Below are 13,732 nucleotides of genomic sequence, written 5' to 3'. Positions count from 1 at the left end.
TTTATTAACAAATCAGACACCCATGTGAATTTTTCCAGAACTTCCACTATCTTTAAAAGCCCTTGCCTTCTATTTCTCACCCAACTTGCCTTTCATAATCAACACATAAATACCCACTACGTGTAAAGCATGTATTTCTCATATATTACCTCATCCACTCCTCTCAGCAACACTGTAGGATGTTACCTTCATTTACATATTAAGACGAAACTAAAGCAGAGAGAAACCAAGACAACTTGCCCATTATGATATAGTTAATGTCAAGAAAATTTAGACTCTCAGAGACTAGTTTTCTCTGATCCCAAAGTTCATGTTATTTCTACAAACCCACACTATTTTCCAAAGGGAATGTGGGGGTTGTTTTGTTGCATGACTTGTTTGAATGGAGATAGGAAAGGGTAAATGAGAAGGATGACAAGGCAAGGTCCCTCCCTGTAAGCAGTGTGAAGGAACAGTTTGAGCCCATCCAAAAGGGCCTTGGGGCTGCTGCTCTGCCTTGTTCTAAGAGGAAGGCCTCTGTCCATCAAGATTAGTGGAAGGCCAGAAAGTCAAATGTGGCACCTTCAAGTCAAGTGGCGGGATTTAGCACATGTGACCTAAAAGCCTTCTGAGACCCAGTTAAGTTCCCTGTTTTCCAGTAGCTTCTACTCAAAGACAACAGCAGTTTGAAGTTTTCTGCTCTCTATTCGGAGAGTGTCCCCACTTGGTTCAAAGGCTGATTTTAGACATTCAAGCAACATGCACCGTGCTAGAGAGATTGAGGTTTAATCAATAAAATTGACTGGGAAAGAGCTCAAAAAGCATGTCTCCTCATTCCACGCTTCATGCACTGGGCAGGCACTGAGTCTCATCTTGTGTTTGATCTTGAGGATCTCTGAAAATTGTAACTCTTCCTTCCTTCATGAAATTTTAAATACCAGCTTGCACAATGTTTGGTGGGCTAGAAGGTTGCTGAGGCAACTCTGAAGTCTGCGGATTTTATATAAGAAGCATTTTAGTGACTGTTACACAAGAGATCAGAGTTTTGTCTGTTCTGGCTCTCTATATTGGGCCCTGTTCATTAACAGGTTGGTGCATATCCTCTTTCTCCTCATGAATACACTGCACACTATTGTATCAGTCAGTGGAAATCACCTCTTCCATAGACAGGAAATGAAATGCACTTCAGAGGCTAATGTGTGAGTGATTTCCAGGAACATGAGAAACAGTTCAAGGTTCTGAAAATGCACAGGAACACATGAACACACAAAACCAACCACTGTGCTTCCTACATGCTAGGATTTGTTCTAAGAACTTCACTTGCATGAACGCATTTCTTCCTCCCATTTTGCAAATGAGATGGTAGGATCCATAAATATTGAGTAACTTGCTTCATTTAGCTTACATAACTAAGAAGCAGTAAATTGGTGGTGTTAATGCTGAAGTAAATGAATGAATCACCCTAAAATTTATATGGAAGCAAAAAGATTGCAAGTTAACAAAAACTGTCCTGAACAACAAACCGGTGTAGATATCAACATACCTGATTTCTACTACAGAGATATGCTAACAAACACCACGGTGACTGGAACAAGCCAGACACCCAGATCAAAGGAATAGAGGACCAGGTATTTTATAAACCCATGCAGCTCTTGCAACGTGGCTTTTGGCATAGATGCCAAAACGACATATCCGAGAAAAGATAGCCTCTTCAACAAATGCTGCTGGATATCCACATGTAGCAGAACAACACTAAATTGTTCTTATGCTGTACAAAAATCAACTTCAAATGAGTCAATGACCTTGGTGTGAGACACAGAACTCTGAAATTGAGTGGAAAAATAACTCAAACATTTCATGATATAGGCATAGGCAAGGACTTGCTCAATAGGGAATCAGTAGTTCAGGAAATATGGTAATAATCAACAAATGAGCCCTCATGAAATTAAAAATCTTCTGTACAACAAGGAAATATTTAACAAAGTTGAGAGATTGACAAAAAAAAAGAGTCAACAGAATGCAGAAAAACTGTGAGATAAACATCTGGCAGGGGATTAATATCTAGAATAAGCAAGGGAATTTAAAAAATTCAAATAGCACATTCAGTAAAAGGGCTAATGAAATGTGAATGACCCTAAATTAATATCTACCTTCATTAGTCACCAGAGAAATACAAATCAATGCTACCATAGATATTTTATCTAACCCCCATTGGGATGGAAGTCTTTAACGAAACAAAAAAATGCTAATAGAGATATGAAGAAAAAGGAACCACTTTATACTGCTCACATGAATGAAACTATTCCAGTCACTCTAGCAATCAATATGGACATTTCTCACAAAACCAAACTGCCTCTATAGTATGACTCAGCTATATGACTCTTGGGAATTTACCTGAAGGAGTTTGAGCCATCACATTACAGGCACATTTGAACATCAAAGTTTATCACAGCACTATTGACAATAGTTCAATTATTGCACTAAACTAAGTACACAACACAGAAGAATGTATAAAAATGTGGTACATATATATGCTGAAATGTGAAGTTATAGATTGAAACTGTATAAACTTTTTTTTTTTTTTTTTTGGTTTTTCGAGACAGGGTTTCTCTGTGTAGCTTTGCGCCTTTCCTGGAACTCGCTTTGGAGACCAGGCTGGCCTCGAACTCACAGAGATCTGCCTGGCTCTGCCTCCCGAGTGCTGGGATTAAAGGCATGTGCCACCACCGCCCGGCCGAAACTGTATAAACTTTTAAAGGCAGATTTATTTATATATATATTATATATAATATGTACATAATATATGTCATAATATAAATCCATGCAGAAGGATGAAATTATTTCATTTGTAGGAAGATGGATGCAACTGGAGATAATCATGTTAAGTTAATTAAGCTAATTTCAGAAAAATCATATGCTTTCTTTCATGTGTAGATTCTAGAATATACATATATATTTCATATATATATACATGAAATCATGTATTCAATGAAATTAGAAACAAAATGATCTGGGGGAAAAGGGAAGAAAGGGGTGAGAAAGGAAAGTGCTAGGAGTATTGATAAGAACATTCTCAAAATACAGTATACCACAAACAACATAAAAGTGTATGAAAATAGTCTCATTAAATTGGTCTTATTTTGTACAATGTACATAATGAATAAATGCAATTAAAATCGAAAGTAAAATTTAATGTCAGTGGGGGTAGATCATAAGACTGATGTTATAAACTATAAGCACACAGAACAGAGGATGTGTTAATTATCTGAAGTAGGTGGGCCCTAATGGAGAAATGGCACCAGGAGGAAGTGAGGGAGCAAGTAGGACAGGCCACAGGGCACAAGCTGTGGATTCAGATGGCTGAGGCACATCCATCTGTAAAAGTCAGGACTGCCTCCTCTCCTCCTCTCTGTCAATCCCCTATCAAGAAGGTGCAAGAGACCGGCAATCAATCATACACAGACTGATGTCTTCTAGTTGCTCTGCAGCTTGCCCACTAGCGGTGTGACGTAACATCAGGTCTTGCATCTTACTAAGAGGTGCTTTGATTTTTATCCCAGCAGAAATGGTTAAGTGAAGAAATAGGAAGGTGAAATTGTTTTTTCTGTTTTCTTTTTTTTTTTTTCATTCATACATCTAAGTGACTAGACCTCACTATTCATTTTATAACTTACATCTAAGTTGGTTTTATTTACTTAGGGTGAGCCAAAATGTGCCAAGATGATCGCTGTATTTTTTAATTTCCCAATTTTCTCTACTCTTCCACCAGAGGTTTTTTTTTTTTCTTTTTTTGTTAGGAGTTACATCAGAGTCTTGTCCTCCTAAGATGGGTATAATCTTGGACAGGGTTATGTGAAGGAAATTTCAAAAGGGGGCGAGGAATGTGGTAGAGGCTACAAGAAAAAAACAAAAGCAGTAACTTTGAAGAAAGGAAGCTATACTATGGAAAACAGGGGTTGGGAAGAACCCGAATGTCTTGGAAATTTTCTATCTCTTTCATAATACTGAATAATGCTAGTTCTATGCTAGTTTTAGCTACTTTGAAATTATTCTCGGTTGCTTGGCCTATAGTAATGTAAATGCATACTGTTCTGAAGTTGACCTATGGGAGTCACAGGTTAATGATGAGCCTTGCAACTACTAACTTAATTGTATTGTGTAGTTGTGGAACACTGCCTGTGGTCTCTTGAGCACCTTTCAAACGTGGAACCGAGCAAGTTCAAACAGGTAAGCTTTGAGCTGCAGTGCAACTGTATGAAATCTGCCAGAGATTCTACTGCTGAACATCATCTTGTTAAGTATTGACTTCAAGCCTTCCTTCAGACTCAAAGTTAGAAGCAAAATGTACCTGGCATTTAATTATTATGCCGTCTGGCAGTTGGAACTAGCCATCAGCAAACACGGACTTTGTGCCTGGAAGGAATGAATGTTCTTTTCCTGAAGTAAGGAGGTGGAATTCTACTGCAGGATACAGAAAAATGTGAATTTCTTTCTGTGTGTCTAACTTAGAAGTCATAGCTTGCTATTGCCCATTAGCGTTTACATTTTAGAAGCAGAATAGAGAAAGGGGGTTGGCACTAATTGAGATTTACTATGTACCAGCCAGTATATCTTCTATAGTTATTTAAATTCTTATTACCATTTTACAAATGAAGAAGTAGTTAAATTACTGGCCCAAGGTCACTGAGTTGTAACTGTCATAGTAAGTTTGGTGGAGGACAAAGGAATGGTGGTGTTTAGTTATCAGAGAAATGCTGGAACAGTAGCAGGGGAGGGACTGCTTTAAACACTCCTGGTTGCAAAGAGTAATTGTGTTATTTTAGTTTAATGGTTGAAGACAATAAAAATACATGGAGGTTCTAGACTGTACAGTGAGCCAATCAAATGTGAGTGTGACTCTGAAGATGGCAGTGTCAAAAATAAAAGAAAGGAGGCTGGAGAAATGGCAGTGTTTAAGAATACCTGCTGGGCCATGATGAGGACCAGAATTTGAATCTAACACCCACATAACAAGCCAGGACTCCTGTAACTGCCCATAACTCCAGCTCTGAAAGATCCGATGCCCTCTTCTGACCTTGCTAAATAAACACACACGAACATGCACACACATGCACACACATGCAGAGGGGAGGAAGAGACATGGAGACACAGAGACACACAGAGAAGGGAGAGATAGGGAGAAACTTTTAAAAAAGCAATAGAAAATAATTCAAACTGCTATTCTAAACTCTTGCTTTCTCCAAGTCCAGATTTTCCAGTAGTCACAGGACTAAATAAGGAAACCTGGTTAAGTGGAGCGAGCAACAATACCAAGACCAAGTTTTCTCTGTATTGAGGTGAGTTATTGAGATTGTCTACAGCTTTTTGGAAGAGCTTTGAGAACATAGTTCTCCTCTCTGGCCTGATTCACTTGTGGCTTTGATCCTTTCTCCTCAGAGCAAACGTTTTGCTAGGTGACCTGCTAAGATCACCCCATAAGCCCTCTAGATCTGTTCCGATGCTAAATGAAAACAAAGGGTCTCACTTGTACTGTTTACTGGCAACTATAATTAGCACCATTCTCTCCGGCCGGCCAGAGGCCAGGTGTTAGCCTGCTTAATTTAGGATGCTCCAGTTGGATGCTCATGGAAAGCATCTATTAGCACAGCTCTCTGAGGCCTGCTGGAGGCCAGGCGTCAGTGTGGCCTTATTTTTAGAATGGTGGACTTGGCTGCCGTTGAAAGGATACAGACAGCGAGGAAGCACACACGGCATTAAGGGCAACCAAACAACTAAAATATCGATTATGCAAACACAGGGACCAAATAATGTCACATTCAGCAACACTGCCACTAGCTCCATATGAGACTAGGGACAGTAAAGCATTTTAGGGGACAAGTGATGAATGCATAGTATAGTATTTCATCTATGCCAAAGGAAGTCGGGGTATGCATTTGTCTTATTTCCTAAAGACTGAGCAGTCATATTAAAATATACATTTTAACACTGGTACACTATCCAGCTGAACTTTCCTCTGTTCAGAAACTTTATCTTCTGTACTTTCTTCCACCTGCTCCTCCATTTCCATGAGGTTCCAGTGGTCACCAAAATCCCACACTCATTTTCACTTCTCTCTCTGCTAAACCCACACACTGACTCGGGAAAGTCTCGCCCTGGGTATTCAGATTGATTTCTTTTACTTTCCTGCTTCTGTCAAGCTACTGGAAAATGTGTTAATGATAACACAGTAGGCTGTGATCCCCGTTACCCACCGGCAGCTTGATGAGTCGGGTCTGAAAATACTCTCTAGTCCTTTCACTCACCTACGACTAAGGGCGTTTCCACTCTGTTGAGCCTCTGAAATCCTTATATTTTCTAGGGTTTGAGTCCTTATCCTAGGAGGAGCAAATAGATTGATTAAAAACATTTGAATTTCAGAAAGACAGTGGCTATATATATTATGATATGTGGGCTCACGATACCATTTTTTCATTCACAAACATACATATTTACATATTTTATATATATATATTTATATGTTATGTACAGAGTCTATGAAAGTTGAAAAATTTACACATTAGGTGGCAGATTTCTGGCTTTGCACTTTTCTTATATCTTTTTTGTTATAATAAAGTGAACATTTGGTGAAAGAACATTAACTAAATTAATAAAGTCTTGTGTGGAGCCTTACTTTCTAAAGTGGATCTTGGCAAAATAAGAAGAGGCACGAACACAAAGAGTTGGGATTTCTGCAAGCAGACACCTGAAGTCCACTTGCAGATGAATCTCCACATCAGTGCAATGGTCCTAAGGGAGAACAATAGTAACTGCAATGTGCTGTCACTCGGCAGGAAGCCAACTTATAACCAATCATTTTCTGGAAAAACAGCACAAACGATGATGATCAAAGTGAAAGGCTGATACACAACCTTCTGGAGTTGGTATAGTTAGAGTTAGCTGGATTACTGTCGGACTCCGGGCCCTTCCCATGTCATATGTTTACTGAGTATTTTCACTTTTTCCCAGTGCCATCTCACAGGTACCTTAGGTTAAGAAATTAGTTCTCATTTTTCTTCTAGAAAGAGGGCTTTTGAGGTCCAATTGTGGACAATTATGGTATTATCATTGCTTTTTGTAAACAACAATGAACGTTAACACTAACCCCGTTACCTTTTCAAATCCAGTTTATCATTAAAAGTCCATATAGAGTTTCTCCAGCACAATCATGCCAACAATGAATACTTAGCAGATGTTCCTCCCTGTTCCCATTTTCCTAACGAGTAACTCGCTAACTGTAGGCTAATAACTTATTCTTGTTAGAGCTAAATATTTATATGTGTTGGATGTTACTACCTTATTCAATGATCAATTCCATGGTAAAGTGATCTTGTTTTGTCTCTTACCCCTCAAAAACAGAGAGAACTGAAAAAATGTTTTCCACTAAGATTTATATTTACACACACACACACACCCCACACACGGGGAGAGAGAGATGAAGACAGAGAGACACAGAGAAAGCAAGCCCTGGCTGCTGTGTCTAGCTTTAGCAGACAGAAGTTTCAAAGAACCTCCTGTATATCAAATTGAAATTTAGTCTTTCAAAGGGGATTCACATTCACAGATGTCCACATTCAGTGAGAGTTCTGGAAAAACCATAAGTTACTTCTGATGTATAATGGTTCTTGGAAGTTTTATACTAAATTTAACCAGAGACCAGGACAGCATTCTGCCTTATCTATAACTTGGTAAAATACACAGGTTACCAGAGGATAATTGTCTACATTTGCACCCCTTGACAGATGTATAGATTTTAGTTATGTATATACTGGAAGACTGAGGATCAAGCTGTTCTTTGTAAAATTCAGCAAAACTCCAGTTGAAATGTGATATCATTCATTTGAGATTAAAAATCTTGGATAAAAATCCAGGTCATTAAGCATTTTGAGATGGTGTGTGTGTGTATGTGTGTGTGTGTTTATGCCATAGAGAGAAAGAGAGAGAGAGGGAGAGAGAGAGAGAGAGAGAGAGAGAGAGAGAGAGAGAGAGAGAGAGAGAGAGAGAGAGAAGACAGACAGAAAAATAGAGACAGAGAGAGACAGAGACAGAGAAAGAAGTTAGAAAATCTGTGTCTAGATGAGAGAAAGAGATAGGAGGGAAGGTTAGAAAATCTGAGTCTAGATGATAGAGAGAGAGATTAGAAAATTTGAGTCTAGATGTGCAACCTTAGAACCATGCTAGGCCTCAGAATTCTTCTCTGATACTAAGTAGTTTGACTAAGTTCTAAGTACTTTTTCTTCTCAGGCTATAATTTTAAATTTAATGACTACTGCAAGAAAGTTTTATTTTGTATATGTTATACACTAGGCCATCTGCTTTAATGATTTTTATATTGTATCAACTGAAATTAAACCAATTATGCCATCTTGGGTTTAGTTACAATGGAGAGAGATGTCTTTGTGAAAAACTATCTTTTTGCTTTGATGGAATACTACCTATAAGTCAGTGGTTTGTTCTTTCTTCTAAGTCTAATGGCTTTCAAAAAGCCTGATGCTATCTTAATGCACTCATTTTGTAGCACCAGCTAGCCAGCTGCTCTCAAAGTGCATCCCGTGGAACCGCTGACATCTATCTCAAAGTGTATCTTCCAAGGTATATGTCCTAAGAGGAAATGGGCCCTGTTTTTCGGAGACAAACATTACTAGGATACCACTATTTTGAAAATTAGGGTGTACTAGCTTTTGCAATAAGTTTGCTTGATATCACTGTGGCAGCCTGTCTCCAAGGTGATGCTCATCAATTTCTTTAAGCTTGCCCATACACACAGGGCATCCTGCACTTGAAAAGCAGCTAATGCTCGCTTTCTCCTTTGACCACAGGTTGGCCTGTGGCTACTTTGGCCCATAGAATACTGAAGAAGTGGCGTCCCAACTTCTGACTGTGCTATCTGAGACCTTCCAGCTTCGCTTGAGTCTGTGGGCATGCTCACTTTGGGGAAGTGAAGCAGCTGTGTGTCACTTAGTCCAGCTGCTCTGAGGCTATGTGTTACATGGGAAGCCCAAGACAGCCATGTTGAAGAGCTTCATAGAGACACAGTTTGCTGTGGATGTCTTCCTGTATGCTGTGCATATATGTTGCTCTGATTGGTTGATAAATAAAATGCTGATCGACCAGTAGCCAGGCAGGAAGTATAGGCAGGATAAACAGTCAAGGAGAATTCTGGGAAGAGGAAGGCTGAGTCGGGGGAGACACCAGCCTGTCCTTCAAGGAGAAGCATGTAATGGCACACAGGTAAAGCCACGGAACATGTGGCAACATATAGATTAATGAAAATGAGCTGAGTTTAAGTGTAAGAGCTAATCAGTGGTAGGCCTGAGCTAATGGCTGAGCAGTTTTAATTAACAAAAGCCTCTGTGTGTTTACTTGGGTTTGAGTGGCTATGGACTGGGCGGGACACAGGAAAATTTCAGCTACAAGAGTTAACTGGTCCTCAGCTGACCTAGCTACCCATTCCCAGACACCACCAATGAATCCTTAATGTTCTAGTCTGAGCCACACTCTGCCTGGAAGTCTATGAGCATTCTGGATGAGAAGAGCTATCTATGCTCAGCCTATAATTGACAGCGTGAGAGATAAGAATAAAACTGTTACTTTAGTTCTCTTAATTTGGGGGTGATTTTTTTATGCCACATTGTATAATTTTAAAAATACACTAAGCTCAGAATATCTTAGAAGATAGAACTTTTCCTTATATAGCTGACATACTCAGGGTTATATTTGAAAATACAGATTAACACCCTCCCCACAGTTCACTCTATGTTATGTGCTAGCTAAAAGTTTGGTAGGGCAGACAATTCCAATATTCCTCTGAATGCAGAACCATGAGGCAAAAAGTCCATCAGGTCCAAATTCAAATGTATTAGAAGAAGAAATTCACTTCTGGTCCTGGACCTAAAAGTTCAGATTGTCCTTAACTGAGAATTTTTTTTTTTAATATAACATGGTCCCAAAGAAGCCAAGACAGAGAAGCCCAGGGCTTAGTAATGCCCTGATCAGAAAGCATGAATTGCAGACCCAAAAATGGAGGGAGGCCTTGGCGACAGACTCAAATGGAAAATAGAAAGTGATCGGTCTTGTGTGCAGTTGCAGCTTGCCAGACGTCAGACAAGCTGCCTGCCCACAGGTATCCGCAAGCTTCTGCAACTTTTGCAGAATTCCCAGCAGTGAGGATTTTGTGTACATGAAGGTGACACATGCAGACATCTCAGGAATGACCATAAGTCTGATAGGCTGCATGCTGTGGGATGGTCTGTATGTCAAATGTGTTGCTGATTGGTCAATAAATAAATCACTGATTGGCCCGTGGCCAGGCAGGAAGTATAGGTGGAACAAGGAGGAGAATAGAGCTGGGAAGTGGAAGGCTGAGTGAGAGAGACACTGCCAGCTACCATGATGAGAAACAGCATGTGAAGATGCCGGTAAGCCATGAGCCATGTGGCAAGGTATAGATTAATGGAAATGGATTAATTTAAGCTGTAAGAACAGTTAGCAAGAAGCCTGCCACAGTCATACAGTTTGTAACCAATATAAGTCTCTGTGTTTACTTGGTTGGGTCTGAGTGGCTGTGGGACTGGCAGGTGAGAGAGATTTGTCCTGACTGTGGGCCAGTCAGGAAAACTCTAGCAACAGACTGCAGATGGAAGATCCTCACTGGGCTTTTCACTCTTTTACACGCAGTAAATTTATGGTTGTTCACATGCTTCTTCTGATGTCTACTTGGCAGCAACTGCCATCCAGATAGATATGGCCATTCAGATAGCACTGTTGTAACTCTTTGAAAAGTTAGAGGAGTCAGTGACTATGATAATAGCTATTTGTAAGTCCAATAAAAGCTTGTCCAAAGGAATATTACAGATTCTGAGAAAGAGGTGAATGTTGAGGTCTGCTACTCGAGAACTCCCAGCTGTTACTTAATGGAGCTACAATTGAATTGCTCCATGAATTGTTCAGGAGTAGAATGGATTTTAAATAACAAACTCCTCTTTGCACTCAGTGTTAGATCTTTTGGACATGATGTCAAATAATTGCTACAATGCTTGAAATGAGCTTCTGTGGTGATTAGACTGTTTTCTAAATTCTCGTTCTCAGATGGGCAACAGTGGTATGGTATTGACTTTAGAAACTTCACAGGATAAGCTCAAGGAAGAAACTAGATGTAAGTGAATGAAGACCCACACAGCACACATTCACAGTAGAACCATAGTAGAAGGCGTTATAGTAGAGTAGACGCTGGGAGGAAGCAGCAGCCCTTAGAGTACAGACTGGCAACAGGCTAGAATCAGCCTGCCTGCTGGCATTTGTAAATTGTGACGTCTTCCCACTGAAACCGTGTTGCAAAGGATGCTGGCTTTTCCTGGAAGACTGACTCAGTAGTTCATAGAGGCACACACAGTGGTATCAGTAGGTCTAGTAGTAGGAGCATCAGGAGGAAGGAAAAGATGGATTAGGGTGGCCTTCTTTCTGGTTATTTCACTATAAGGTCTGAATCAGAACCAGTAGGACTTGATTCAATTTTTATTTTTATTTTATTTTTTTTTTTTGGAGAATTTCATATATGAGCACTGTATCTACATAATTTCTTCCTCCAAATACTTCCATATCCCCCTCCCAAATTCATGATAATGATACTGTGACAACTCCTCTAGACACAGGACTTTTGCAAGGTGCTGTGATTATCAACTATCTCCATTGACTAAAATACTTCTGTGGTTCCAATGGCATATTCATTCAGACAAGAATTTCTGATCTCTCTCTGGAATGCTGAGCACTGTGCTAAGTGCTACAGAACAAGTCTGGATTTGTTAGACTTGTAAAAATGTCAAGCATGGGGATGGGCACTCTGAGAGGGTTATTAGGGATTTTAGTTGTCAAGAATTCACTCAGCAAACAACTGCCATCTGTCCCCTTCCCCGAGTCCTCTAGAAACTTTACACTGACTCTGCACTGGGACTGTTGAACTGTGGCAAAATTAATATAAGACATTTCCTTACTAGCCCCCATTTCCTGCTATGGCAGTATGGTGATATTTGTGCTGAAATGTGATTTTATTTGTATGTTAATAAATAAAGTTGCCTGGGGGTCAGAGCTAATAGCAAGCCATAGCAGAAGCCGGGCGGTGGTGGCACACACCTTTGATCCCGATCACATGACAGGCAGATCTCTGTGTATTCAAGGATACAGGCAGCATGGAGACACACGCCTTTAATCTCAATACCAACCATAGGGACCTAGAGGTCTGTATAGACAGGCAGTGACGAGGAGGTCATGTGGTTGGGTTTCCAACCAATGAGAAGGCAGAACAGAAAGTCAATGAAAAGACAGACACACAGGAAGTAGATCACTTTCTGAGGGGAAGGACGACAGTGGCAGTGAAGGGTAAGAAAGGATTTTTAGTATCAGCTCTTAGCTACTACTCTGACCTCTTGGGCTTTTAACTCTGCATTTGGCTCTGTGTTTCTTATTTAATAAGACTGTTACATCTACATGGCAGCATAATTCTTAGTTAAACAATGACTAAATATGATACTCCTCTCAAGACAATTCTGAATTACTTTAAAGAAGTGACTTAGATTAACTGATTATTACATAGAAATTGCACTTTTCTTATTTCTAGCATGATCAGTTTGGAATCCATAATCACCATCAACATACTTTTACATATTTTAAAAAGAAGTTTTAATATCTATTGCAGAGGTTTGCAAACCTCAAAAAGAAAAAAAAATAAAAGCCCTCATAGAATCCTTTCTTCAAACGAAATCTTACTCAGGAATATCTAAAATACATCAAAGTGAGAGATACTGATTGAAGCTGGCTGCTCAATTCCCTGAGCCTTCCTCCCCCACCATACCACAGAAGACCCCTAAGGTACCTCCACACTTCCAGGGACCACAGGGCAGTTCTCAACTGCAACTGGTCTAACAGAATCGGAGACATGCAGAATTTCTAAGTAAGGGCTGTCATAGAGACAATCATCAGTTGGAGAAGAGAAGAAGAGGTTACCCTGAGACTCCCACTGACTCACCCTCTCACTTCCCAGGAAAAAACACTGAGGCCTGGAAAGGTTACAAAGGACCCTGTGCAGTGGCAAACATATGAGGTAAAAATCACAATTCCTTTAACTAAATCTAAGGCCTCTTCTACATCACTGCGAGCCTCTTGGATGTAGGCAAAATAGGAAAAGATCCTTTGAAAACGAATTTTTAAAAATTTACTTTTATTTTATGTATGTGAGTGTTTTGCTTGCACAGATAGACATGCCCTGCTGCATGCCTTGTGCCCACAGGGGTCATGAGTAGACACAGGATTCCTTGGAACCGACGTTATAGATGATGGTGAGCTGCCTTGTGCTGCTGGGAATCGAACCTGGGTCCCCTGCAAGAACAAAAGCACTATCTCTTGCTGTGCAATCTTTCTAGGGCCCCAAAAGAATAATTTCAAGCAGAGAAAATATCCAGCAGTGAAGAGAAGGCAGAAGTGGAAGAAAGAGGCATGACAACATGACAGTATGACATCCTTCCCAAGTTCAAAAGAGGCGGAAATGAAATCATTGTTGAGAGGCTTATGATTGAGCTTAAAGACAGAATGCTCAAGGCGACTTTGCAACTTCTGCAATGTTTTAAGAAGACCTACCTGCTACCAAAATCTTGATCATCGATAAATAACATGTTGTTCAGACATAGGAAAAGAAGTTGTTGCAAGCTGATCACAGGGTTAAAAC

At 39.9% G+C, this 13,732-nt stretch overlaps 1 protein-coding gene across 22 annotated transcripts in view; it reads right to left on the bottom strand.

Moving 5' to 3' along the window:
* Positions 1–13,732, bottom strand: part of Lingo2 (leucine rich repeat and Ig domain containing 2) — a 1,194,974-nt gene that overhangs the window by 54,078 nt on the left and 1,127,164 nt on the right. For 2 of the 22 annotated variants that reach the window (XM_052716815.1, XM_052716817.1), the window contains one exon: positions 6,282–6,353. The exons of the other annotated variants lie outside the window; for them this stretch is intronic. The gene's annotated coding sequence lies outside the window, so the exon portion shown is untranslated. The remainder of the gene's footprint in view (positions 1–6,281; positions 6,354–13,732) is intronic. 22 annotated transcript variants of the gene reach the window in all.

This window comes from Peromyscus californicus, unplaced genomic scaffold, assembly GCF_007827085.1.
Source record: "Peromyscus californicus insignis strain IS unplaced genomic scaffold, ASM782708v3 Scaffold_5__1_contigs__length_169319896, whole genome shotgun sequence".
In the NCBI taxonomy this organism is placed as follows: Eukaryota; Metazoa; Chordata; class Mammalia; order Rodentia; family Cricetidae; genus Peromyscus; species Peromyscus californicus.
This window is presented reverse-complemented; position numbering and strand designations above follow the sequence as displayed.